Below are 27937 nucleotides of genomic sequence, written 5' to 3'. Positions count from 1 at the left end.
TCGATAACTTAAATAAAAATTAATCTCACAAAATTGATTTGTAAAGGTTTTAAAAAGTTTTGACATCGTCAATATATATATATATATATATATATATAATATAGAAAGAGAAATTAATTAGAAATGATAAAGTTTTATTTGAATTTGGTGAGAACAAGAAACATGGAAGGTCAAAAATGTCATCAATGACAGCTGGCAATAAGCTGATTGAAAGGTGGCAATGACAAATTAGAGGGACCCAGTGTCTTTTCTACCTCACGTGGCCTCGCTGGTTTCGTAATTCTTCAAATTTTTTAAAAACTTTTTTTATTCTTTTATTTATTGATAACAAAATAAATTCAGATATTTCATATATTTCTTGTCTCCGATTTACATTAAAATCTTGTCCAATCATATATGATTTTTTATATAAATAATTAAATTAATGTTTTGTTAAAAAAAAAATGAGTAGATAATAAATCAAGAGAAAATCTTATTGCATACTCATCAATTAAGATGGTTAAATAACTAAGGAATTAGACAATTAGTATATCGTGTATGTATATGCCAAATGAACTAGTAATTTTTTTAGGAAAATGTGAATATTGTCAAATATTATTGTTATACCGCATGTGTGGATATCAATGATTGAACCAGGTTAGGAAAATTTGCAGACGAATATAATAATAAGATTTATAATTATAATCATAATATTATTGTGTAGTTTTATGTGACACTAATATTTAGTAAGTTTCTTATATCTGACTTGAGATCTCGAGTTTAAGAATATATTTATAACAATTCTTCTCTTATATAAAAAAAAAAAGAAGTCTATCAATATAACCCAAAGATAAAGTTTATAGAAATAATATTTGTATCAAAAGAAAATATTTACTTGGTTATATACATATATATATATATTTATATATAATATATTTATATATATTGTCAACAATATTTATATTGGGCAAATTATTTTAAAATCCCCAAACCCAAACATTTCTTTCTTTAACTCCCTACACTCCAATTTCTTTGTGTTTAACTCCCTAGTGGTCCTCAAATTTGTCTTTTAATAATGTGTTTAGCATTTAATCCCTTTATATGTGGCATTGTTTTAACCTATCGAACCAGTTCAGGCTAAGCCGAACTATAGGATACGCAAGGTTTTCAGCCGATATACTCTGGATTTAGGGTTCCAACATGCTTCCGTAAGATGAATTAATTCAAAAATCTCTGTGACCATAGTGTCATCGGGTCATACTGCCGGAGTTTTACGAAGTGCTCCTCACACTCCAACCACGCAGTCGCAAAGATGGGATTCTGCACAAGCTCCTTCAACGACACCCAGGCACAGCCATTAATTCGTTTTTCTACCTTAAGGCGTATGGTATATGAATTTAAGTATATAAAATATGAGCATGAAAGAAACAAGAAACTTTAGAAAAATTAGTTCAGACATAATATTTATTACATAAATCAACCTCCTGTAGAAAGATGGATGGAAGACAAACTTGTTTAGCTACTCATAGTAGCCTTGTTCTTGAAATACATAAAAAAAAAAATTTATCACAAAAGAAAGAAGAGAAATTTTAACAAACAATAATATTTGTAAGAAAACTGGAAGGGAATGATCGATGTCTTCAGCTTCCTTGAACGCTTTGTATTTATAGCTGAGGTTTTCACATTCGTTTCACCGAGAAAACTTCAGGGAATCTTACAGCTGTTTGTCTTGTCCTTCTATGATGCATTATTAATGGCATCTTTAGCGTAGTGGATGAATCACTAGGGTTTCCGTTATCCACACCTTGTCATGTTTATGCCATTAATTGAATGGCATCGTTTGTTGGTGGCGGAGTCACATGTCGTTCCTTTTCTTTTGGCTCTATACTCCTCACATGTCTTCTTTATTCTTGTCGGTGGCATCTATCTGCTTTTGTCAGTGGTCCCTGAAAAAACGCATCTTTGGTGGGTCCCTGTCCACCTTTTTGCTTGTCTCGGAAAAATCTTTTTGATCCGTATCGGGGTCCCTTGGAATGTTTTTCCGAACTCTGGCTCCTTCTGATCAGGACATTTCTGGGGCAGATAACCTTCTTGACAATCTTTCTATGTGAGCCATGTTATAAAATTTTCGGAGAACGAGTTTTCTTTACTTCCCCGGCAGCTTGTTGTATCCACAAAAAGTTTCTCTTCTTTTCGAAGAGTTTCTTCTGCGAAAGCCGTAGTTTATTCCTGTCATTGTGTTTTAACAGGAAACGATCCTATTCACAGTAAATTTTGGTAGGATAGAATTTTGACCGGAAATTTGAACTTTGGTCCATCCTCGGTGAGGACAGACCCAAATACCCCATGCCCTTCCTGGTTGAGATTTTATTTTCTTCCAAGAAGTGGGTACACCAAGGGTATTTCTTCAGCTTTAGGATCCTTGATTAAAATTTATGGCTCGGTCAAATCAAGGTCTCCTTAGCTTGATGAAATGAAAGGGTTCGTGTGATTCCTTTCCCTGTTGGTTCTGGAGTCCTGCACTGGAAGAAATATAATTCTAGCACATCTCCTTTGGACAAATGATCATTACTTTGCCCATGTTTTTTGAACTGATTCCTGGATTCATTATGGTAACTGTTGATATCTCGGGAAGCTTCGGGCGACGTTATGTTATAAAAAACTGAGGCCAAAGCCCCAAATTCATACCATGAGCGTTTACATCCTTATGTATTGACATTGTTTTTTAGCCAAACCTCCTTGGGAATATATAGATCTCACGCAAGTACATGTCAAACCCTGCAAGTGTTCGGATTGATTTCACTTCTTGTCTTTAATTCTCTCCCAACCTTTGTTAGATAAACATGGAATGGAGAAATAATAGCTGGATTAGTATCAATCTTAGATTTAACCCTTGTCAGTGTTTGGGCCTAAGATTGATCTCTTCCTCCTTTTTAACCCTAGAGGCGGAGGGTTGACTTGATGAGTTTTTCTCATCAATTGTTGCTTCATCCATTTCATCAAAAGCTGATGATAAATTAGCACTTGTTTCTTGGGTTTTGGAATCTCAACCTTTTGTTCTACAACCAGTGGCTGTAATTTTTCTTCTTGTAAAACAATGGTTTTAACATATCATGTTTATGAGAAACCAATGGTTTCTCTATAGCCTTAAACATTTGGCTCTTGAATAGCAGCCCATAGTTGAGTTTGAGCTTGCATACATCCAGTAATACGATTTGATACTTTGATCCGATCGTCTTGTTGTAACCTGCCAGCCATTTCAGCATTAATGACTAACTGGTTGAACTCGATTTGAAGCAACCCAAGGTGTTTCCTGAGATGCCTCTGCATTTTCATGATGGAATCCACATCACTGCCTTCCATCTCTTGTTAAAAAATCTGCAAGAATATTTTCATGAGATTTAATAATACAATATCAAAAATATAATTTTGACATAATGCTTGCCATCTTAATAACCAAGCTTTCTCAGTTTGGATTCAATCTTATTTCTTAAGAAAGCTTTTACCTGGGTGTTATCAACCTTCAGCGTGAATTTTTTTAGCAAGTAAAAATAATGGCCATTTTTCAAAAGCTCTTTTAACTGCATAGAATTTCTTCTCGTTGATATGTCATCGATGGCCTCAGATTCTGAAAAAGACCGCTACAGTATCTGCATGGTATTTCTCCATCCGGGGTGATCTTGGTAAGGACTGCAGCCCACCATTCGTCACTGGCATCCGTGAATAATACCAGATCATCTTTATCTACGGGTATAGCCATTTTTGGGAGATTCTTACATATCTCCTTTAATTGGTTTACCCCTTTAGTATGGTCATCGGTCCATATAAATCTGGCATCCTTTTTTAACAAAGGACTGAACACCTTTCTGTACATTGCTAGGTTGTTTATGAACATCCCTGCAAAATTAACTACTCCTAGAAAACTCTGGAGTTGTTTTACATCTTTGAGTTTATCTGAAAAATTCTTTACCTTTTTCACAATATGGGGTTGTAGAATTATTCCAGTTTCATCAATCTCAATACCAAGGAATTCAATTTTCCTTGTTGCTACGACTGCTTTATTTTCAGATAAAACCAGTCCTTCTTGTTTACAAATCTTAGAGAAAATCTCTAAGTGTTTAACATGTTCGTCTATGTTTTTTGATGCTATAAGAATATCATCAATATAAACAAACATAAAGTTGAAGTAATCTTTAAAAAGATTATCCATCTTTCTTTGAAATATTTGGGGTGCATTGGCCAATCCCATAGGCATAACTTCCCAAATATAGTCCTTGTGGAGTAGAGAAGGCTGTGAATTTCTTACTGCCTTCTTCCATTCTTTTGGTAGAATCCAGACTTACAATCAAATTTTGAGAACACTCTAGCATTTCGTACATAGCTAATTAGATGTTCTCTACTAGGTATGAAGTACCCGTCAAACTCCAGGATTTTATTAATACCTTGGTAGTTAATAACTAACCTGGGTTTCCCTCTTTTTATTTCACCATGATTTCTGACCAAAAAACCTGGGCTACTATATGGTGAAACTCCTTCTTTGATTAGACCAAGGTCCAAATGTTCCTTGATAATCATTCTCATATCCCTTTGATCTGTTATGTTCATCGGGATAGGCTTATATCTGACGAATTCATACTCTTTGCCTTCCTTTAGAGTAAGACTGGCTTTGAGTTGATTTCTATCCCACCATGCCAAAGGATGCTCATTATAACTTTCTTTGAGCCTCATTTTGACATCTTCAAGGGATACCTTATTTTCTAACTCTATATCTCTATGATTTAGAGTTACCTTGAGAAGCTCCATATCCTCTGTTTGGAGTTCTTGTTCTGTTGTTATTTTCAACATGGTTTCTCCAAACCTTCTTGGATCTTTCATTTTTGGGTGAAAAAGTTGTCCCTTATCACCACGCTGGCTGCGAATATTATCGGCAATTGTCGATAAAAAGCAACTTTGAGTCTTTGAACGATAATTTTATGATCACAAATTGTAGTGAACATAAGTCTTCTTGACTCATTGTCTTGTGTGTACTTCTTAAACATTTGTAAGAAGTTATTTCCTAACAGGATATCAGCTCCTGTATCATGGAAATAGATTGGTGGTGTCTTTACCTTGTACCAAGGTGTCTGACCTGCTCCTCCTATAAGGATCTCTGCTTGTTTTATTCTTTTGCAAAGAATTAAAATTCTTCGAGAGAAATCTCGTCCAGCAATTTTTTGGCAAATCTTCTTCACATTTTTCAGGAAAGACTCCTCTTTTTGCTGTACAAATTCCTGCTCCCGAATCAATATAAGCTGCAAAGTATTCAGCCTTATATTGCTCATACAACATTCCTATCGGAATGTATATGGAGAAAGGACTTGTTGTCATTTTTTAAAGGGATTACTAAATGGCCCTGCCATTTTTAACAGACTGTGTTGTAACTCAGTAATCCGATTAAGACTATTCACCTTTAGTCTTCCTAAGGCTTCAGAAGGTAGAGTATGGTTACTCCTTTCTACCTCTTCAATGCGATCTAGTAAATCATGTTCATGACTTACTAATTTCAACAGCTACTTCTTCCTCTGTTTGTAAACAGAGTTCTCGAATCTGATTAAGGGATTGTCCATTATCCAATTCTCTTGGTTTTCCATTTCGTAGAATTCTTATTGAATCCTCCAAGTCTTTTATTTTGCCATGAACTCTATTCTTTTTTCAAGGCGTTTCCATGGTTTATGGTCCTCCAGAAACTCTAGGCCAAGAATGAGCTGATCCACTTCTTTTCCTGGAATTCCACATATTTGAGCTTCCAATTCTCCAATATTTATCAATCTTTGGTAAGTTCCTTTTTTATGTTGTTCCAAATAGTAAATCGAGTTACAAGGGAACTGGTTCCGATGACTTGTAATATCGAATACTATTTTCACTTCTTTCCATCCTTCTGGAGATCTAAGTTTTCCTATTATAGAAAACTCTTTTTCTTCTGGTGGAATTTCTTGAATAGGAGATTTTGTCCCATCTCCTACTTGTCATTCGGTTTCCTTGAAAAGATAACCTTCGCGGTTCTATTTTAAGGTCTCTGTATAGAACCGGTCTGTCTTGAATTTGAATGTCTGTTTTCTGAATTAAAGGAAACTCGATTCTTTCTGGGTATATTGCATGAGCAACTTTCCCAAAGATCTCTGAAATTTAAATGAACTCATTTCTAATAAATAATTCAGAATGATGAGTCTTAGAAAGAGCATATGAAATTTGATATGTAATAGAATATGGTCTATTACCTTCCTTCATTAGTCTCTTTTCCTTGAGTTTTGATGCAACGTCAAGGCTCGACTAAAGTCTCTGTCAGCTAAATTGTAGGCTATTCTTGGATAGATAACTCATACAATTTTTCCTGCACAAAGATTTCCTGAGATAGTACCCAGGACAGCATCTTGAATATTCCCCATTCTTTTATCGCATACTACGATATCTATGGGTGAATCTATTCCTTTTTTAAAAGTTGTCTTGATCATTATTTGGATTGCTCCAATATGAATCCAAGACATCGTCCTTGCTACCTCACTTTTCAACTTTTGCAATTTCTCTCTTATTTCTTCAAAAGGAATTAACTGCATCTCTATTTGATTACTTGTTAACTCCATGGGGATTGCCATTTCCCTTCTGGATACTTTGTAAATCAAATATGTCTTCTTTGTCTAAGCTCTAGGTTGCCTAAGACTCTTTCTACTTGTCCTGCCGAAAATCCCTGGTACTTTTGTAACGTTGGATTTTCTCTCATAATCCTTTGGACCATATTATGAGATATCGTGGTTTGGCTAAAGAATCCAGCCAAACTTTCATGTGTTTCATGCCGAAACACTTCTTCTTTATTCTGATTCTGATTCTGATCCATCCTCAGAATCTTTTTGACTAAACAATATCTCTTCTTCGTATATGCTTTCATCTGAGGGGATATCCTCAAATTGATATACTTGGACTAGATCTTGAAAGAAGACCGCATCATCCATATCTGGTGTTACTTCAAAGAGTTTAACTCCTTTTTTTTCTCGTTTTCTGGACAATCTTGTAGATATATGTCCTCTTGCTCCACATGTCCAGCAGTTGCAATCCTTGAAACTTTCACTTGCTCTTGTAGGAGTTCTTCTGAAAGTTCTTCTTGATGGTGTTCTTCCCCTGTTTTATGATGAGCTTGTTACTGGGGATGTTCTTGTAGGTCCCTTCTTCTTCCTGACCTATAAGATCTGGCCTTTTGTTTGGACCAAAATGTTCTTGGTTTCCAAGAACTTCTCATTCTTTTATTGTAGGGATTACTTCTGAATTTCTTCCTTTTAAATCTCTGTGATCTGTTTCCAATGATCGTTGGAAGCTCATTATCTTTACAACATAAAGGTGTACGTTTATTTATACCCCTTATTTTCTTTTAGTTCTTCTGTAATGCTGTCATATGGCACCATTCTGCCAATTTTCCTTTCAAAAAGGACGCGCGTCTTGCCAAAGTGTCAAGATGACCTGGAAACGTATTCTTTAATCAGCATTTCTCTCCAGGAACTTGGCATTTTTGCGAAAAATAGCTGAATAGCTACATTTTCCTCGACTCCTGAATTCCATCTGTTATTTAGTGAATAACATAATGTATTCATCAACTAAACAGATATCATGTAACTCGAGGCTATACAGAGCTTGAGTATATCTTCTCTTTTTCTCTGTATCTTGATTGTTGAAATAGTCTACCCCTATGAATTGTGCTTTAAATAGGGTGGCCATTCTTTCTCCAATTTCGCTGAGGATTCTCCTGCTAAGATTGATTCCTTCGTATCTGGCATAGTCATCTCCCAAGCAATCTTGACAGATCCCATTAGACTCATTTCTAGAAGTTTAATGAATTCTTCTTTATTGAGATCTAATGTTCCTGCTGCAATTCTCATAGCTGACGTCCAATCATTTATAAGATCTTCTCTGTTTTTGAAGTCCAAAACATCAAGGTTTAACATAACCCCGTAAGGATGTATTGGATCTAAAACAGTTTTTCCGTAAGGAGTTTGATGGAGTGGGATTTTACTCCTTCTTGATCTGGTTCCTGCTGGATGTGAATTTTCTCTAACTGAAACTCACTATGTGGTTCTTCTGTTTTAACCGCATATCTTGGGGGATTTCCTATGGGTTGTTCACCTTCAGAGGAGTTCATTTTTAGATCTACTACTTTGAAATTCGCAAAAAAATCCGCGAGATCTTGTAGATCCTCGAGATTTAATCTCTCTAAAGTAGTCATCAGATAGTGTTTTTCTCTGATACTGCTTTTATAAGATTAATCATCCTTTCATCATCAGTTAAAGGTTTTTGAACCATTTTGGTTTTACCTTTCTGATGTAACAACGGTTCGGTACCAAACGAGAGTGGTAACCTTCCTCCTGTATTTCCTTTTCTAGAACCTGAAGTTTGTTCTAGATTTGTGATTTTAGTTTGAAGATCCTTTAGGGTTACAAGAATTTCTTTTTGTTTCTTAAGGATTCCTTCAATCTGCCGAGGTATTTCATACAGCTGATTGCTGTAATTTTGTTACCGTCTTTTGAATTTCTCTAAGATCTCCGGAGAGTTTAGAGGAATCTGGGATAATTTCTAAAAATTGAGAGTTAGAAATCATCTTTCTGTCGTAAGTAATCTAATATGAACAGATTAACTTGTTATATAGGATTTCATATAAATAAAATTCTCTTGATTCAAACCTTCGTTTGAAGTCATCTTTTGGTAAAAAAATCTTCTCCTCAACAAAGAAAAGTATGAGTTAACGAATAATATTAAGTCTGAATATTTAACCTAAAGCTCTGATACCAATTTGGCGATTGATTCAAGTACCATAATTGAGCACAAACATTACATAAATAGAGTACATAAATGCATAAATTGGGTACAAGAATTAAACATTGGATTTGACCAAGTTTGGTTGGTCCTAGGGAGTTTTAAGAAAGAATTTTTATTGTAGGGATTTATAAAAAAAGTTAGGTTTGGGTTTAGAGATTTATTCACAATTGACTCTTATATTAATCTACTCATTTATTTACACTAGCATAATCGCACACGCGTTGCGTGTGTATAAAATCATACAATATATTTAATATTGTATGTTATATATAAATATTATTTTTTCAATAATATTTAAATTTATTTTTTAACATTTATAAAATAATATAAAAATAAATTAAATTTTTTTTTATCAATTTATCTTATCTACGATGTTTAGTTGAGAAAAATATGAAAATTTGAAATATCAAAATTTCAAAAAAAAAAACAAATAAAAATAAAATTATAATATTTATATTATATAAGGGCAATTTCGGCAATTTAAAAGATGGTGTCTAAGGGGGAGATTCTTTATATATAGGGAGAGATAAGAGCAGTGTCGTTTTGCACATATTGCGTGTTGGAATAATTATCAAAACATGATAAATTTTTATTATTTTCAAATTAATGATTTTTCTATATTTTTTTTATTAGTAATGATAAACTATCTAAAAATATAGATAAAGATATGACTAAACTTAAAAATACCGATACAAAAATATAACCGAATCATTTCAAAAAAAAAAAAAAAAAGGTTTCATCCATAAATTTTTATAATGAAAATTAAATTAAAATATTAAATAAAATTTCATCAACCTAGTTCTAAAAATTAATTAAAATGGATACCTCAATTTTTAATTAAATAGTAAGATATTGTGAGACATTTCCTCAATTGTGTAGCACAAAATGCAATTCCAATTTCCATCTAATATGAACTTTGTGAATTTGCTTCGGAACCCATCAACTGTCAATGTTTTACAAACAAGCCCCTCTATGCCAAAAAATTGCGAATCCACATCAACAATTCACATCCCACCAACCCATTAATTAGGTTAATTTTAAACAAAATAAATAATAATTTGTGTCTCCCAAAACAGCACAAAAACTCACTGCATTCTATTTTCGTGATAACACGAAGTAAACAAAAAGAATTGTATAGGACTTTTAAAATTATGAATATGTTTTTAATTTTAGCACTCTGTTAAATTTGTAGACACAGAAGATGATTGATAAATATTCTATAAAGTTTACTGACAATATTTTGAGTGAAAACATATGATATCGCTTAATTGTCGTTATTACTGTGAAAAATGAAATGAATTGTTTGAATTATATTATGTTTCGAGAAGAAAGGAAAAAAGAAGAAAGAAATTACATTTAACGAGCAAGTGATTATTGTGAAAACAAATTTAAATTTTTTCTTGTATTCTAGAAATATGATTTATAACTCTTACAAGTTGGAATTAATATTTAAGGAATTTTCTTATGCATTAATGTGCATGGGTTTCCAAAAAAAGAAAAATGAATGCTTGTAATTTGTTCAAATTTATTCATCTCAATAATGTGCATGTGCTTGTACGTGCTTGGTGCATTAAGTCGGATGCATGCCTAATTTAGTCATTATTCTTATTAGGAAAACTAGTTTTTTTTGTCTATTAATTTGTTTATTTTTTTGTTTTGGACCATTAACTTTTTAAAATTTAGTTTTGATAAACTAATTTTTAATTTTTGATTATTTTGGTCAAATGGATTTGATATTGAAAAATGTTGACATGTCAAACTGTCACGTGAAATTAAAAGTTAGTGTATCAAAATCAAATTAGATGGACCATAGCGCTAAGTAGTCTCAAGTTTAATATTACAGTGATTAACTATTAACATAAAAACTAATGCCCTATATATTATTTGTGGTTAATTAAAATTAAAATATGAGATGATTTTTGTTGTAAATATAAATATTTTCATAAGATGAGAAAGTCCATTAATTAGAGTGAATTTGGTGTTTTTTATCTTTATTTTATGAATAGATGAATAGATTTTCATTTCATACAAATGCTTTGTTTTCACGAATAGATTTAAATCTATGTAAGCTTTATTTTCACCGGTGCGGAATTCGTTAGGTTATATTTTTGTCATATAGGTATTTAATTGATCATAATATATAGTCGATAATTCGATATATGCACTATAAAATATAATCATTAGTTAAGTATAAGATATTATTTGTTGTATCCGTCACTATTTTATTTTATTTGATATCTTAACAACTTGCTCTTTTTTTTTAATCCAAATTTTTAAAAATTAATTGATCAAAACAAAAAAAAATAGATATATAAATGAACCAAAAAAAAATCAATTTCTCTAATTATTATTATTTTTGAAAAAAATGATAAACAGAACTTATATGTACATATACATGGATGAACTTAGCAAGCAGCCAAGGTCAGTGGTCCTCAATAGTTTATTTTTTTTAAAAAAAACAAAAATCATAATATATATCCTGAATAATACTAAATTCGTTATTTTAAATACATGAGAACATCTCAAATTTTACTTTTCAAGTTTTTAATTTACGCATGCCCATGGGCAATGCATAGATAATTTATCAAATACAACACAAGTTAAAGAATTTCAATGATTTATTTAACAAAAATATGTTCGATGATGATAGAAAATAGTACATATTGTACAATATAGTGCTATACAGCATCGGTGTTTGCATTTAATGAGCTTTTCGTTACATTTTTCGGACCCTGTCGTTGGAATTGATCGATTGTAATTAAATACCTTGTAATAAAATTATTTAAATATATATTTGGATAGGAAATTTCGAGAAAATTCTCATTAGATTGGATGGAGAGTCGCATTCTGTAATTTTAAGAGTTAAGGGGCCTGAATGCAAATTCATGCACAAGGTGAACAGTGAACTCGTTTTGAAACTTTGCAAAGGGGCACATGGCCAACATAGTAACGGAAAACAACCAAACAACTAGCAGACAGGAAGCAATAATTTCTTAGGAGAATGGGGACTCCTGATTGATTCCAAATTTTTGCATGTAACATATTTCAAAACTAAAATTTTCTTAACAAATGAAATTAAACATTTAACCTAAGTTTTTTTAATGGGTGAATTCCATTCATTACTAGTGGAAAAAATCAAAAAGAATATGAAACCTTGTATTATAATTGTAAATTGTAAATTACTAAAACCATGGATCTTAAATCTATTACTAGGAAATCTGTGACATGTCTACTAATGCAAACATAATTCAATTTTCATAAAGTCTATTTATAGTGTCATTACATAAATACTTGAATGATTTCAATGTTGGACTCCCTAAACAGCTCCAACCCTAACCAACCAAGACTGGATCATTACCAACTACCAAGAATGTCGAAACTAATGTGTACAACAAACTCAAACTAAAAGCAAACACATAAAGAACAGAGACGTACGATTAGTCAAGAGAATAGTTTGGAGCCACATCTAATATCCTATCATGTCTTGATGGAGCTCTCTCGGTCTCGCCCTCATTCGTTTGTCTCCCATCATCTAAAACTATCAAATAGCCTTCTCTTCGTATCAAACTCTGCATCGTACGCAATAATCGAATCAGCATCATATTCAAGACGAGAAGCCGCCAACAGTCAACATGTTCCGTAACATGACATGTGGCAAACATTCAATCAGCTTATTATGTACATGACAACATTCAGTCTGCTACATAGACTAAATGTTCACGTACCATTGATAGAATAGATAGCAATTGTAACTTCGGTTCATAATTTACCGTCAAAAGGTCAGTTAATAGGGAAACATTGTTATGAACAATAATTGGGCGAATTTGTACCTCAATAATGGCTTTCACTTTTGTTAATTCGGCAGCTGCCTCGTCCGATGAACTGTAAACATTTTTCTCATTCTGCTGTTCAACATACCACTTAATCAAATCCCTCTGCTTCATTCCAGCCAATCCTGTCCTGCGTTCACAAGTACACAAACATGTATGTTCGCATTAAATTCATCAAAATATAGAAGCCTTCAACATAATAAGAAGTCTTCTCATATTTCCAATCATTTAATTTGTTTTCACCCTTCTTGAGCAGTTCTATAGATGAGAAACAAAATTCCATTTCGTCTTTTGCAATATATGTAGCATCTCAAGTCATTATTGACGACCACCTTGTTGTTTTACAGTCTCTTCATGTTGCCTGAGTCGCATTATGAGTGCACGGGTTACTCTCTGAAAATATTCATCACTTATTACTAGTTTCTTTCCTTGCTTGCTAGCAGTCCCTTCTCCATTTTCTGCACAAGAAAGATACCGGTGATATAGGGCTTACATCTTCAGAAAGTGTAAGAAGATATAATATTGAACGAACCCCTATTTTCAGATTCTGGTTGAGCTGTTTCACTGGATGAATGACTTTGGCCTCGGCTAGAAACACGACCTCCATCGTCATTACCATCATTGTCATGAATCTCATGATTCTCTTTCTGAAACTCTGACAGATCAATTTCACTTGATTCCACGCTGTAGTTCAATCAAATGAGCAATAATAACCATCAATCTTAGTTGATTGGTTTATAACCAAGGTATCTCAATTACACGAAATGTAATTGACCACTCACTTGATTATTGACGTCTTTAGCAGTCTTACAGCAAGACGTACGTGCCGGGGATGCACCTAACCACACAAGACAAGTCATGGCAAATAAATTCAGACAACTTATTATGCGCAAGTCATTTGTATACCTCAGCATCTAAATGACATCGTGCAATTGCCTCTGATAGCCTTATTAGCGCCTCCAGTTGCCTCACGGTCATCCGATATGCAACTCTACTACCAGGAGCCGCATCACCTCTGCGAAGTGAAACATAGGATTCCACCAAGCATTGTCTAGCTTCAGAGGTTAGCTGCATGATAATATAACCTGACATGTTGGCATAAACTTATCTCAAATTTGAAAATTACATTTCTGCTACGCGGGGAAGAACAAACCTTTGGTTTCAGAGTCTTTGCATATGAGATGTAGCGTTTCAACTGTCCGGTAGTAAATGGAGGAGCAAGTGCATTTTCGTGCTTTTGATGAACTCTCACGATATGATGAGCAATGCGGAAATCAGTTTGGTCATCAGGGTCATCAATCATAACATATACAAGGTCGAACCTCGAAAGAATTGCAGGAGGAAGAGCCACATTGTACTACAGAAGTATATAATAGAAGCATTACTCTACAGAATAAGGCATTTCCAAATCGAAGCCGCCAGACTTTCCAAAAAGATCATGATCTTTCCATGCTGGTGTTTTATTCAAATGACAAGACACAAATGAATGCTCACCTTCAAGGGTTAAGTCTTATCATATCGCCCCCCCTGGGGATTGGCAGCAGCTAAAATTGAAGTTCTAGCATTCAGCGTTGCTTGAATTCCAGCTTTAGTTATGCTTATTGTCTGTTGCTCCATAGCTTCATGTATGGCAACCTTAAGATTTGTGAAATACAATCAAATGAAGTTGATCCAGATCACGAGTGTGGCCCCTTTCTAAACTAATTTTCTAGCAGAGGAAGGGGAAAACATCAATGAGGTTAAAATTACCTGATCTTTGACATCCATTTTGTCAAATTCATCGATACAACAGATGCCATTGTCAGCAAGCATTAGTGCCCCAGCCTGAAGGAAATCAACAGATAGTATATTAACTTAGAGACATCATATAAGTAATACACGTGTGATGAAGTATTGCTGCTCAAGGTGCAAGTTTACTTTTCATCTCCAAAAGAACCTCATGTCAGAGTCTGAAGCTCTCAAATGAATCATTCATGGTAAAACCTGAAGAAAAAAAAATTACACTACCTCAATGCAGAATTCACCAGTCTCTGGTTCCTTGGCCACTGTCGCGGTAAGCCCAGCGGCGGATGAGGACTTTCCTGAAGTGTAGACAGACCTTGGGACTAGACCTGAGGCATACCTATGGTGGGCAGAACAGTACAACTTAAAACAACTTGAATTCATGAGAGGGCACAATAAAAATCAAATGTCAGCATACTTGAGAAACTGAGATTTTGCGCAGCTGGGATCACCCACAATACAAAACATTAATGTCTCCTCTTAAGTTGATGCCTTCATGCGTAAACTTATGGATACCACCCAAAAGCATAAGCAGGATTGCTCGCTTGATATCTTGGTGACCAAACACTGTAGGTGCAATGCTGTCAACAAGCTTATTAAAGAAGTCAGGTGTGTTTCTCATACTGTGCATCTCACTCAAGTCTTCTGCCTGTCCAACCAATAGAACCATGGGGAGAAAAGCATATTTCAAATGAGGAGATCAAAACTTATGAGTAACAGGCTTTACAAAAGTTTCAAAGGGAAATTTATAAAATATGGGGAAAAAAATCATAAATATCGCCTGATTAGGGAACACACCGAGTATTGCTGACTTTCATCCTCATCAACATCCCTTTTATTTCTGATGTCATTATCTCTTCGGTCATCACAAATCTTGCAACAAAAAAAAATTATAAAAAAGTAAAAAATGAAGTGTTGAAATATGCAGCTCAATGACCTTATGCGGAATTTTATGCGTTTATAGCTTATCAAAGAGTGCCACTCAGTGTCAGTCATAATCATGTTTTATAATGCACAAACATCGAAGGTATTACACACCTGAAACCGAGTTTGCTATAAAGGCAAGACGGTAAGAAAGGTCTCTCACACCCAAGGCACGAAGACCTTTTGCACCTTCTTGACCAGTATTTACATTCTTACGCTGAGATCCTTCTCTGCGAAACTCAGCTCTCTCTCTGGAGAGGCTTAATGCCAGAATGTCAGGTAGAACAACCACGGTGCCAGTGAATACAACCCTATAAAGTTGAAACACCATGTTAAGTTTTTCACTAGTCAATTAAAACAAAGCATTAATAATGCAAATAAATGATCCTTACTTGTCACCAGCCCTAGCTTGTTCAACAATATCATGACGTAGAATGACATCCAGTGATCTGGGAAGGGAGCCAGCAGGTATTTCCTGGGAAGTCTCCTGCATTCGAACCCTCTGCCAGTCTGCAAACTTGCTTTCTTGTCTCAGCAACGCCCACTTGGATCTGTTATAGCAAGTTGCATTCATGCAGATAATTGGCTGCACAAGATCACAGGGATTCAGAGACAAATGAAGTTGAACAGATGATTCAATGATTAGTTAAAGGTGGCATAAATAATTGTGCCAATAGCAAAATTTTGGAGCACATCATTTTTGTCCTAGAAATAGGGCTAGGATACCGAACCAAAATAACGACTTTTCGAGATATCGTACTGAAATTTTTTCGATATATATACATTTTTTTGATATATCGATGTTTCATTCTTTGTCACAGCAAAGAAAATATAAATTTATTTGACAAACTCAGTGGAATGTAGCACCCAAGTGCCAAGTCCAACTAAAAGAAATAGGTGTCAACTGTTTCTCTGACAAAATTTTAAATTACAACACACTCGGATTAGATAAACAATTATTTGCAACGTTGGACTCTGGATAACCAGTATTTGAAAGTCATTATTCATTACAAGGGAATTAATCTGAATTCTGGTTAATGAAACATCCTTTCTTGCCTCCATTCCTAAACTTGGATGTACTCAAGAAACTGGTAAACAGAATCTCGGTTTAACCCATAAGTAAAGACAAGCTAACTAACAAGTCAACTATAACGGCAGACCCAGCAACAGATAACCGTCTGGGAAAAGACCACATTTTTTTTTGGTTATGTATGCTTGAATAGGAACGTATTAGAAGGAAAATTGTGCAAACCTCGGTGTACTTGAATTGTTGTTCAACATTCTTAACGACATTTCCACATTCCAAACATTTGAAAGTGCCCTGAAGAAGCTCGGGCCTAACCTCACTGGTCCGAGTGACCACGCCACTCACCGACACTAGCTTCCTATCTCGGAAGTGGTCAATTCCCTCAATCTGCAAAAAAAATCACGTTACAGTGGAAAAAAAAAAAGAAGCAACCGTAATCTGATTGAAAAAGAAGTCAAACATTGATTTAATCCAAAGAATCGTGGAAACAAATAAGCAGCACCTCTTGACCACGGGAAGGTTGTAGAACGCGACGTTAATGTCCTTGTTCTGATTATCATCAGCAATAAATGTGGGCTTAAGCTCCATGACAAACCTCTTGCAGGCATTATTCAAGTAAGGCTCGAAGCGGAGAAATTCATCTGAGATTGCCTTCTGTATGATGTTATTGAAGGTCATGACGTGTGAGAAATCGATGAACATGGTGTTGGATTCGTTGGGCCTCATCGCCTCCACCTCAGCCTCGTAGTACGGCGGATAGCCTCCGCCTCCACGGCCGCCCTGCTCTTCCGGACTGAATTTCTTCAGAAACTCCAAGAAGAAGTTCTCCACCCACACTGCTTTCTCGTCCAGACAGTATCCCCCGCTGCCGCCATAACCCTCCATTTCCAAGATCTAACAATTCCTCTTCTCCAGCTAACCAAGATTCACTCCACCAGAGAGAATCGAATAGCAAAATCAAGATCCGCGTTTGGTTCTAGATTCGAAATCGAAACGAACCAGATTTGGAGATTGCAGGGAAAGCCGAAGGGTTTATATGCCCATGGCGGGAAAAACAACCAGTTTCCCGCCACTATTTCCCTCCACCGGTCACAAGATGAAGTGGGCTGGGCCAGACCATCAAAGCCATTATGGCCCTAATATTGTTATAGCAATTGATTTATGAAGGGCGAAAAAAAAAAATTCAATTGTGAAGTTTATTAAATAAATTTCATAGAAAAAAGTAACATTGCGTCATTTGATTTGAGTGATAGGATAAATAATACATAGATAAGTAATGTAATGTAATAAAAAATAAATAAATAAGGATAGTTAATGTAGTATGAGATTTGATTGATAACTTATAGTTTATTTGATTTGATTTATTAAATTTTATATAAAAATAATAAATTATCATTTAATATTTTTAAGAATAAATAAAATATAAATAATATTATTTATAAAAGATAATATAGTAATTTAAATTCAATACTTTGATTGATATAAGATAAATAATTAATGATTTGATTGATGTAAAATAAATAATTAATAGATGGATAAATAATATGACGAAAAGAACGCATGATTGGATAAAATAAGTTATACAAACATTAATAATATAAGACTACCAAACCGTTGAGATATTGTTATTTTTCTTCATTCTTGATTGGTTGAACTAATTAAAAATAAAATTCTTAAAAAAACAACTATTTTTGAACTTCCGGCAAAAAAAATACTATCATCATAGATTTTCTGCAGCAACTCGATCAAATTTAGGTAGTGTTTTGAGATAGCTTATTTAAAAGTACTTCTCAACTTTTTCGTTAATAAAAATTTGAAATTTTGTGAACGAAAAGTTAATAAATGCTTCCTAAAAGCATTTTCAAACGTTACCTTAAAGTCGAAATACTTTGAATGGAATGAACGAAATATCTCATCTCTTTGACTCGAACTCGAGTGGTTTATTCCATTTAAATAAACTCGAATTTATATACTTCAAATATTGAATTAATCATTAATTAATAATTAATTGATATTGATAGCAATAAAAAGGTGTAAAGAAATAGTTAATGAATGTGGGAAATAATAATGTGGCATGTTGTGTGAGGAGAAAAGTCTTGAAAGGGGGGGGTTGGGTTGGGTTATATTACAAGTTACAAACAAGTATAGAGAGAGTTGAATCCTGGAAATGCCATTTGGTGTGAGGCGGCCCCACCTAAATTTCCCCAAGAATGAGACCAACTGCTTCACTGCCTCACAAACAAGATGGGCAATTGCGGCACTAGGGAGGAATCAGCCATCGTCGCCACCGCACACAACCAGACTCAAGGTTCGCTTTTCCCTACTCTCAGTTTGCTATCATTTCTATTGCATTGTGTCGTGTGGTGATAGATCTAGGTCTAGCTTCCATTTTTTTTCCCAGCTTCTTGGTCTGAATGTTGTGTCACTGGATTTCTTTGCAAACAGTTGTGTCTAGGGATGATGTTCTGCTTGTTTTTTTTTTATTTTTGGTTTTGTTTCTTGATTTTTGATGTAATTGTTGTGCGGAATGTGTGAGCATTGTGTGATTGGAGCTCTCGCTGACTCCATTTCTGTCGTTTGATTGTTGGAATTTGTGGTTAGGGTTTAATTTTAATGTTTTGTGCTTGCTGCCCAATGGCGTTTTGTTTTTCCTCTTGTTTTTTTTGGAAATTGTTGCTGAATACATAAGCATTCTGTGACTGTGTCATCACTCGATTGCATTTTCATTGTATCACTTGAACGGAGGTGGTAGTAACTGTGGGGTGGTTCAAAAGTTCGAGGTTATTAATGTTGGAATTGAAATAAAAAAAATAAAAAAATTTAGCAGTTCAACAGCAGCTCCAGGTGTTGCCAGTTCCCACCAGGAATCTATCAGGTCTAGGGAGGAAGCACAGTCGCTCTACATCAGATCTGAGTGATCCCTCCACACACCCGTAACTTGGAGGACTTTCGGAAGAACTCCTTGCTGTACACGCATGTAATTGCCTTCACCCTCTTCGAGCTCGAGACCATCACAAAAAGTTTCCGTTCTGACTACATACTTGGAGAGGGTGGCTTTGGAACGGTGTACAAAGGCTACATTGATGAGAATGTTCGGGTTGGACTCAAATCTCTCCCTGTTGCTGTTAAGGTTCTTAACAAGGAAGGCCTTCAAGGGCACCGTGAATGGCTTGTGAGTTTTGGACTCTTTTTTCTTGCTTTGCTGGAGTTGGACTTCGTTTTTTGTGTGCTCCATGCATGTCCTGCATGTATTTTATGTGCTTCATTTCAAGTCGGTGGATGGTTTTCAATCCTTCTACTATTGTATTTATGTCTGTAATTACTCTTTTTCTTATGAAATAATAAGTTAAACTTTCTCAAACTCAAGCCTTTTTTACTGACAATTTCATTTCATGCAACTAGAAGTTACCATGAATGCTAGGTTCATCAATTTCCCCCCACAGTTCCATCTTATTGTCTCGTGAATATATCCAAATATCTGAATTGAAGGGATGATTTCCTGTTTCAGACTGAGGTCAACTTCCTCGGGCAGCTCAGGCACCCAAATCTGGTGAAGTTGATTGGATATTGCTGTGAGGACGATCACAGGTTACTAGTTTATGAGTTCATGTTCCGAGGAAGCCTTGAGAATCACCTCTTTCGAAGTAGGTTTATTTCTTCCTAAGCTTACTTTTTCGGTGTTGTTACTGATAAGTTTTTCTTCCATTTCGTTAAATATTTTTCTGGTGAGAACATTGGTGCAAAAATAGCCCCTCACTTATTTTAGCTTGGTGAATTTTCCTCTATTTAAGAAAGCTGTCCCATCTTGGTTCGTGCGAGAGTCAGATATTTTCTTCCTAGTTCCTATGTATATGTTTAGTTGGAGCACAATGAGCTAACAGTCTAGCATGATTTTAGAGCCTGGTGATGTTCAGAATTTTCACAGAGTTCAGTAAACTGATTGATGTAGACTTTTTCATGCAATCCAAAATCCAAATAGTGCTTTCAATTGATATAATGAATCAATTGTGATATGATTAGTGGAGTAATATAACTCTTAGTAGAATTATTTATCAAAATTAGTGAACAATACTTGTATAGTGTGTTAGAGCTAAGTTAATTTCATTGGAGACATCTCTCTCTACCCAGTTGTTTCTCTTCTATGTTTGGTTGTACGAAGCTCTTTTTCCGCTCGTTGTTTTCTAGCTTTTCTATCTTGTTTGCATTGTTTGATTTTGATGTCGGTAACGCATTTGCGTGTATTTTTCCGTGTTTCTTTGGCATGGGTGCCATACTGAAAAGTGTCTCTCTCTTTCTTGTGTGATTTATTTGATTTTTTGCTGGCTAACATTTACCTGGAATTTTCTGAGGCATCCAGAAACAACTGCTCCACTATCTTGGTCAACAAGGATGATGATCGCTCTTGGGGCTGCTAAAGGGCTTGCTTTCCTTCATAATGCTGAAAGGCCAGTTATATATCGAGACTTCAAGACCTCAAACATTCTGCTGGACTCGGTAGGTGGTGGTGTTATATTTTGAATCAGAATATTCCCTTTGCACTCTGCCTAGGTTCCTAACTTGGAAAAAATGATTTGATATTACTGTGACTTATTACTTTTGGGGTGTATATGTGAGTCAATTCTTAAGCCCATGGTCAATTTTTTGCAATCAAGCACATGGACGATTAATCAAGTTCAGCAACAGGTTCTCCAGCAAGCCTAACAAGGATTCAGAAAATAAAAATGAATGACTTGATCAAAATACTGAAATTCTCAGATACAAGAGAAACAGAATTGTCAACGTTATGATAAAGAACTTTAATATGTTAGCTAAATAAATTATGCATGGGTTGCAGGATTATATGGCAAAGCTTTCTGATTTTGGGCTTGCAAAAGCGGGGCCACAAGGTGACGAGACCCATGTATCCACTCGAGTTATGGGTACCTATGGCTATGCGGCCCCAGAATATGTCATGACCGGTATTGCTTCTAAATTTTTACCATTGCCTTTTATCAGAATATCTTCTTATGTTTCTCTGTTATCTGAAATATAATCCCAACTATTGAAGATAAATATATATAGAGATATCAAATATTAATGTCTGGCAGCCATCTTATCTCAATGTGGAGAGTGAGAGGGCTTGATTCAGTAACATGCATTAATTACTTATGGCAACAAGTTGGAATCCTTGCTTTGTTAAATCGCCACGGGTTTGTTTACATGCATCCTTGAGTACTCGAAGTTCGTTGATACATCTGTTATTAGGAACACTAATCTCTCGGCGATGGTTATCATTCCATGAAATTTTGGAGTCTATTTGCTGGTTGCCTTTATGTTCTCTGAGTATCTAGTTGATGTCTCATCTCCGCATGACATGGGCAGGGCACCTTACTGCTAGGAGTGATGTCTACAGTTTTGGTGTAGTTCTTCTGGAACTATTAACGGGAAGGAAATCTGTTGACAAGACAAGGCCGAGCAAGGAAACGAGCCTGGTAGAGTGGGCCAGACCGAAACTAAACGACAAGAGGAAACTGATTCAGATAATCGATCCTAGATTAGAAAACCAGTACTCTGTAAGAGCATCACAAAAAGCTTGCAGTTTGGCATACTATTGTTTGAGCCAAAACCCGAAAGCTAGACCTTTGATGAGCGATGTAGTTGAGACATTGGAGCCTTTGCAATGCACCAGTGGTAGTGAGGTCTCACCATCTTCGTCCTCAACCCCTACATTTATATGCAGTGGCAGCCCATTTGTTTCAGGTAGGATTCCAGGTTACCGGATGCAAAGCTGAATTTCTAAGGCGTGTGGTATTGTGCGGGAACAGAAATTGTTTCTCTGGACCATACCAGAGTAGATGGAAAAAAGCTGTTCACGTATATGATGTATCCGTGTTTGTTGGTTCGTGCCTGCCATAACTCGCTGTGGGCTGGGGTGCATTTGCTGCTGCATTGTGCTGGATGCATATCTGTGTGAAAATTGCAAGCTTGTTAATTATTTATGTTATGACCCTACCCCTTTTGGCATTTTGGTGATGGTACGTTTTGGACTTGTGATCCAAATAGATGTTCTGTGTCCATTTTGAAGTTAGAGAATTTTGTGGCTGTACTCTTTGCTTGCATCATACCCCTTTGGAAAAATAAAAATGAGCACTATAGAATATGCATACATATAAGTTAATCTTTTTACTTTCGATAAGGTAATTTACCCGGATATTTTATTTTTTTTCCCGTGGAAATATACTCTGATTTATTGTTTGATATATAAGATGAGATGATCATAAGATATGAATATATAAATAATGATAAAAACTATATATATGAAATATAAAATAATTATATATTATATAATGTAATTAATTGTATGATATTTGTATAAGATGATATCGACCAGTAAATCACACTATTTGGCATTTGGAAATTCGTCTGTAGTATGACCGTGTCGAAAACAATATAAATTGATGGTGTCCGAATTTGAAATAACATAATCTTTAAATTTTAGTTATCTATATTATATTGTCAAGGGGAAATATTCATATGATAAATAAGTTTGATGTCCAAAAACTCGTATTTCTAAACAAAAGTTTAAGAGTGGTTTTTTGTCAGACAGGTTATTCGGGAGACTAGTTAAAGTTATTTATATTTACCGTCCTTTTTTTTGTTTAAGAGAAAAATAATATTTTTGTAATAAAAATAAGTATAATGTCAATTTTAGTTTTGTATGTATTTGTGTGTGACAATTTTAGTCATGTATGTTTCAATGAATCAAAAATAGTCTTATAATTATATTATTTTGATCAATTTTAGTCCGTTCAACCTAAAATTACTTAATTAAATAACTGATATCAAGGTTAAATTGTTTAAATACATGGTTAAGAAAATTGTTCAAGATATGAACATTTATTCTACAACGTAGTTATAAAATTTAATGATTATATTATCTATTTAATTATTTGATTTTGATGAAAAAGACTAAAATTGATCAAAATATTTAATTTCAAGATTATAATTTATTAATTGAAACATATCAAACTAAAAATGTCACACATCAATATATACATGACTAAAATCGACATTTTAGCTAAATAATAATAATTTTTCACTAAGAACCCAAATACTATCTATCATTTGCTATTTCTTTGGTAGATATTATTTTATTTCACATTCATTATGACAATTAATAATAATAATTCTATGGATTTTCTATCTTGCTCTTCAAATCTTCACCTCTCTCGATGTTTTGTTTCGTCTACTGTACTCCATGGATTGCGCAATTTCACGGCCTCTGTGTGTTTTTCTTTCCTTTCGCCTATATATATATTTTTTACTTTCATTTTAATAAAAAATGTTTCTTGATATGTCTGTTGATTGTCAATACCTGTGAAGGGTTTCTCTGCAAATCGAAGACAGGAAATTGAGGTAATTTGTATATTTTTAATGTTGATATTCAACTGCTGTTACGGATTACAGCAAATTCCGAGTAAATTTAAGCAAAACAGCGATGCTGAAATTTCTGAGAGGTTAGTAGAGTTGCCCCCTTCTCGTATATATATACATAATATGACATTTATATTTCTACAAAGAGTGATGCTGCTGCAAGGTATGTAATTAGCATGTTCTGAATCCATTTGTGAGACGATTGAAGGTTTGAGTGGATGTAATCTATTTTTACAACAGATCACAGAGTAATCTTTTGGAAATACTTCAAGACGGCAAATACATTACAGGTTTAAGATATTGCAAGACAATTGATATTTGTAGGGATGGCAGCGGGGTGGGTTTGGATGAACCCGAGACCCGCCCCGCCATGTAAAATATTCACCCGCCCCGGACCCGGATCTTTCATGAACCCGCCCCGCCCCGCCCCGCCCCGCCTTGAAAACCCGGCGGGTCCATTGCGGGTTGGACCCGCCAACCCGCCAGCCCAAAGAAAAGATTCAAAAATAAAATTCAAACTAAGCAAGACAGTAACCCGAGATAATTCTAATTCAAGAATTCATGCAAATTAAACATAATTCAAGCATCCGAATAAAAAGAAATTCGTGAGTACAATTTTTCACATCGTACACACATCATAATTGAACACAATTTAAAGAAATAAATAGAACACAACAGTACTTTAAATCTAAAGAAACAACAAAGTACAACAAAATCAATTGGACAATGTCTTTAGTCATCAACAAGACTATGTTCCTCATCATCATCTTCTTCCTCGTCAAGCATTGTTGGACAATCTGATAAATCATGGATAGTTGAAGTAACTACAAGAATAAACAAAAAATTGCTTAAATTTGTTATACATATAACAATATATATATAAATAATATAATATAATTAACAAAAGACCTTTTAAATTGTTTCACAACCAACGACGAGCACACATCAATGCCTCCAAAGTAGCTGGATGAAGCCTACTTCGATGAGGACTAACCAATCTTCCACTGCAACTAAAAGCTGACTCAAACGCAACTGTTGAAACCGGGATGACCAAAATGTCTCTTGCCATTTTTTGCAAGTTCGGATATTTAACTCTATTTGTCTTCCACCAACTTAAAATGTCAAAGTTTTCAGTTCTTGGCAAAACATTCTCACCTAAATATATATCCTTCGGAAATTCCTTGTGGCCTAAGGAAAATAATTATTATGGGATCCAAACACTATAAATAGGAGATTTTGATACTTTCGAAGGGTTCCAGAATTTCAGACACAGAGAACGTGAGAGGGCGGCTGAACAACTGATCAATGTCGTCCAACCAGCTCTCGCAGTCAACAGGATTCTCTGTACCCAACAACAAAGGAGGGTTAAACGACTGTCAGATCATGAGGAAATATTTTTTGAAACTCTGATTTTTGGAAATCGAAGCAATAGGATCTGAGCTTAAAGCCACAAATTGGTCATATTTTTGTAAAGTGGCATTCACACCATGACCAAAAGCACAAGATGATGATCCAACATCCATTGAACTTCTTGCACTTATGTTATTTTCCCTACTTTCAGTTCTTGATTGGTAATCCACCAATAAATCACAACAGTTTTGTCCAATCTCATCTACCTTGAACTGAGATCTTTCACCATAAATTTGTGTAAAGTAAAATTCAACCAATTTCATTTTGTACCTAGGATCTAGAACAGCAGCAACCCCCATCATAATATGGCAAGAATCCCAATATTTTTCATACTTTTCTAACATCTTCGTCGCCATGCATTGGATAATCAACTTTGGACTATTCACCCACTCATCTAATTGTAATTTGATATCACAGATATTTGGAAAATAAAAATTAGATGTGGGATAAAGTGTACCAGAAAACAATTCAGTCACATCATAAAATATTTTCAACTTATCACAAATCTCAATTGCATTCTCTCAATCTTCGTCACTAGGAAGACTTTTGTATTGTTTCTCTCGACATTTCAATCGTGGAAACACATCACGATAAATTATAGCAGTTTCTAACATCAAAAAAGTAGAATTCCAACGAGTTTTGCAATCAAGAGATAATTTTTTTGTGCAATGAATTGGCAATTGACGTGCAGCTTCATCAAAATTTTCTACTCTTGCAGGTGAAGCACTCCAATACATGACACTATCACGTATTTTCTCAATTGAATGACTAATTAGTTCAAATCCATCTTTCACAATCAGATTCATCAGATTCAAAATATGAGCACAACAACGCATATGAAGCACGTTTCCATGTAGTGGTAAATCTTTTCTTGGGATTCTCCAAGAGAAATCGAATCATAGCATCATTGGTGGTGCAATTGTCAACCGTGATTGTTGAAAGTTTGCGATCAATATTCCAATCCAAAAAACATTCAACAAGCTTATCAGCAAGAATCTCAGCTGTGTGGCGCTGGAATATATATAAACCTGGACAAAGAATTAAACATCATAAATATTTTTTATTTCAAAATATATCAATAAGAAATAAAATTTATCATACCTCAAGATAACACTTTGTAGTGTCCATGAATCATCAATAAAGTGTCCAGTAACTGCCATAAAACCTTTTTTTGTATTGTTCGATGTCCACATGTCAGTTGTGATTGCAATTCGACACTTAACCTTGCCCAATAATTTGTAACACTTGGTCTTCTCTTCGTTGTAAATCTTTAAAATATCTTTTTTCAAGGTATTTCTTGAGATCATCTTAAAACAAGGTTGGATGCTAGCAACAAAATCTTGAAACCCCTCATGATCAACAATACCAAGTGCATAATCATGCAAAATAACCATAACAACAAGCTTTTGTCTCGAATCTTCTTGGCTGAAAATATGGGCAGTTAAGTTTTAACTTCCACCAGCTTTGCTTGCCATCATAAAACTTTGGCGGATATCCATCTTTCTAGGACGGTTTCTACAAGTCTTGTCATGATGTTTTTTTCAAACCCACCAGCTTTCACATTTGAAAAAACATCATGACAAGACTTGTAGAAACCGTCCTAGAAAGATGGATATTCATCAAAGTTTTATGATGGCAAGCAAGAAAGCTGGTGGAAGTCAAAACTTAACTGCCCATATTTTCAGCCAAGAAGATTCGAAACATAAGCTTGTTGTTATGGTTATTTTGCATGATTATGCACTTGGTATTGTTGATCATGAGGGGTTTCAAGATTTTGTTGCTAGCCTCCAACCTTGTTTTAAGATTATCTCAAAAAATACCTTGAAAAAAAATATTTTAAAGATTTACAATAAAGAGAAGACCAAGTGTTACAAATTATTGGGCAAGGTTAAGTGTCGAATTGACTGACATGTGGAAATCGAACAAAAAAGTTTTATGGCAGTTACTGGGCACTTTATTGATGATTCATGGACACTACAAAGTGTTATCTTGAGGTATGATAAATTTTATTTCTTAGTGATATATTTTGAAATAAAAAATATTTATGATTTTTAATTCTTTGTTCAGGTTTATATATATTCCAGCGCCGCACACAGCTGAGATTCTTGCTGATAAGCTTGTTGAGTGTTTTTTGGATTGGAATATTGATTGCAAACTTTCAACAATCACGGTTGACAATTGCACCACCAATGATGCTATGATTCGGTTTCTCTTGGAGAAGATCCCAAGAAAAGATTTACCACTACATATGTGATAGTGTCATGTATTGGAGTGCTTCACCTGCAAGAGTAGAAAAATTTGATGAAGCTGCACGTCAATTGCCAATTCATTGCACAAAAAAATTATCTCTTGATTGCAAAACTCGTTGGAATTCTACTTTTTTTATGTTAGAAACTGCTATAATTTATCGTGATGTGTTTCCACGATTGAAATGTCGAGAGAAACAATACAAAAGTCTTCCTAGTGACGAAGATGTTAGAAAAGTATGAAAAATATTGGGATTCTTGCCATATTATGATGGGGGTTGCTGCTGTTCTAGATCCTAGGTACAAAATGAAATTGGTTGAATTTTACTTTACACAAATTTATGGTGAAAGATCTCAGTTCAAGGTAGATGAGATTAGACAAAACTGTTGTGATTTATTGGTGGATTACCAATCAAGAACTGGAAATAGGGAAAATAACATAAGTGCAAGAAGTTCAATGGATGTTGGATCATCATCTTGTGTTTTTG

General features: G+C 34.6%; 2 pseudogenes; one reads left to right on the top strand and one right to left on the bottom strand.

Annotated features, from left to right (window-relative positions):
* Positions 1 to 12050: 12050 nt before the first annotated feature.
* LOC140866365 (DNA replication licensing factor MCM6-like) lies at positions 12051 to 17366 on the bottom strand (annotated as a pseudogene).
* A 1186-nt stretch (positions 17367 to 18552) lies between these two features.
* Positions 18553 to 22212, top strand: LOC140894351 (probable serine/threonine-protein kinase PBL8; annotated as a pseudogene).
* Positions 22213 to 27937: the final 5725 nt, after the last annotated feature.

Source organism: Henckelia pumila, chromosome 4 (genome assembly GCF_033568475.1).
Source record: "Henckelia pumila isolate YLH828 chromosome 4, ASM3356847v2, whole genome shotgun sequence".
NCBI classification, from domain to species: domain Eukaryota; kingdom Viridiplantae; phylum Streptophyta; class Magnoliopsida; order Lamiales; family Gesneriaceae; genus Henckelia; species Henckelia pumila.
Note: the sequence above shows the minus strand (reverse complement) of the source record. Positions and strands in the feature narration are given on the sequence as shown.